At 47.5% G+C, this 1,988-nt stretch overlaps 1 pseudogene; it reads left to right on the forward strand.

Moving 5' to 3' along the window:
- The first annotated feature begins 1,121 nt into the window (after positions 1–1,121).
- LOC140458700 (heat shock 70 kDa protein-like) lies at positions 1,122–1,762 on the forward strand (annotated as a pseudogene).
- The last annotated feature ends 226 nt before the right edge of the window (positions 1,763–1,988 follow it).

The following is a 1,988-nucleotide window of genomic DNA, read 5'->3' on the forward strand; positions in this document are numbered from 1 at the left end:
TGTTTCGCAACTTTATTCCACACCTCTTTTACCCCAGGAATGCCCTCATAAGGGCCGGAGCCGCTACAATTCCAAAACCGAGAGTCATCACCCAGCCTCACACAATTGCGGTTCTCCTGTTTTGCAATGTACCATGTGATATCCTTAGGCCACCAGACTTGTGTGGTTGCATTCAACACACTCTGACAGGGGCTGATACCCACCTCAATCTTCCCTTTCCCTTCAACACACAACTGGCCTTCCGGGCTGTTAGCCAGTCTCCACCTCTGTCCTTTTCTTTCGTTGACATGTGTCCAATTATACTGATGTAACTCCCATATATCTAAGCTATGACCAGACCACGGCCATTGTTCAGTCATATGCGGCCCCCCACAAACCCAGCAATTGCTAATATTTAACACGGTGGCTATCCTAGACGTAAGATCAATAAACAGGTTCTGTGTTACATCGGGAAGTTTGATCTCCTCTTCTACCTCCTTGTATATAGACGGCACCTTGGAGACAACGACCGTCCTTTGACGGTCCTGCTCTTTCTCTAACTTCCGTACAGTATTCTGTACTCTGGTCTCCCTGACTCTGTCCACATGTTCCTTGAGCAACATGGAGGGTAGGCCCCACTGCCCAGCTTTGTTAACACACACCCAGTGGTCATTTTTAGGGCATCCACGGACTTTGCCACCGTATCCTTTATTATACACCTGATAATAGGGTCTTCCACCCTCCCGACATTCTTGCCGTGCACTCACATCGTAACACCTATCGTCCACATAGGAATGGGACACAATGTTCCCGAGTAGATTCAAATCCCAAGTCTTACTATAGTTCGACATTTGTCACATCTCCCCTCACCCTCCCCCACATACAGGAGTAAATTGATCAATATCCCCACCAATACAGTCCAAGTAGAGTTCATTATTGCTGTCTTTTCAGTTTTACCACCAACGGCTTGTCCCCTTGCTCGCATGTCCAAGTGCTTTCTTCTTCAGATGGAACAGGCCCCTTTATCCTCGATGCGTGGACCCACCCTTTCTCTTTCGTCCGAACAGCTGCTTCAGTTGTTAACAGAACCAGGAACGGTCCTTCCCACCGCGGCTGGAGCTTTTCGGCCTTCCAGGTCTTAACAAGTACCCAGTCTCCGGGCTCCACCTTATGCAAGAGGAAGTCGAGCGGCGGAGTGTGAGCCAGGAGACCTTTCCTCCGGAGTTCTCTTGGGCAAATTTGACCTCAGTGGGATCCCTCCTGCGCCACGTGGTGTACCACAGATTGAGGTCACCTTTGATATTGACGCAAATGGCATCTTGAATGTCTCTGCTGTGGACAAGAGCACTGGCAAAGAGAGCAAAATCACCATCACCAATAACAAGGGCAGGTTGAGTAAGGAGGAGATCGAGAGGATAGTGCAGGAAGCGGAGAGGTACAAAGGTCAGGATGATATGCAGCGTGAGAAAATTACAGCCAAGAATTCCCTGGAGTCGTACGCATTTAACATGAAGAGTTCAGTGGAGGAAGAGAAAACGAAAGGCAAGATCAGTGAGGAAGATAAGAACAAAGTCATCGAAAAGTGTAACCAGGCCATCTCCTGGCTGGAGGCAAACCAAACAGCAGAGAAGGAGGACTTTGAGCAGCAGTTGAAAGATTTGAAAAAAAAATATGCAAGCCCATCATTGCCAAACTTTACCAGGGAGGTATGCCCGAAGGGCCATTCTCAGAACAAGTCAGAAAGGACCCTTCTGGTGGATCAACAATTGAAGAGGTTGATTGAAACTTTAACTCTCTTCAAAGTAATATCATTTTCAGTTGGTCTCTCTTCTCCACCATTCCATCCCCCCACCTCCCTGAAATTGCAACAGTCCTTTAGAATTTCTCGGGGCTTCTGTAAACCCAGTTGATTTGGACATTTGCACAGTTAGGTAAATGATGGCCTACATTTCTGAAGTTTGGGTGTTTGGATGGTAGCAATTAAACGTGTCAATGGTGAATTTTTCTGC

The sequence above is a fragment of the Chiloscyllium punctatum genome, chromosome 34 (genome assembly GCF_047496795.1).
Source record: "Chiloscyllium punctatum isolate Juve2018m chromosome 34, sChiPun1.3, whole genome shotgun sequence".
Classification (NCBI taxonomy): domain Eukaryota; kingdom Metazoa; phylum Chordata; class Chondrichthyes; order Orectolobiformes; family Hemiscylliidae; genus Chiloscyllium; species Chiloscyllium punctatum.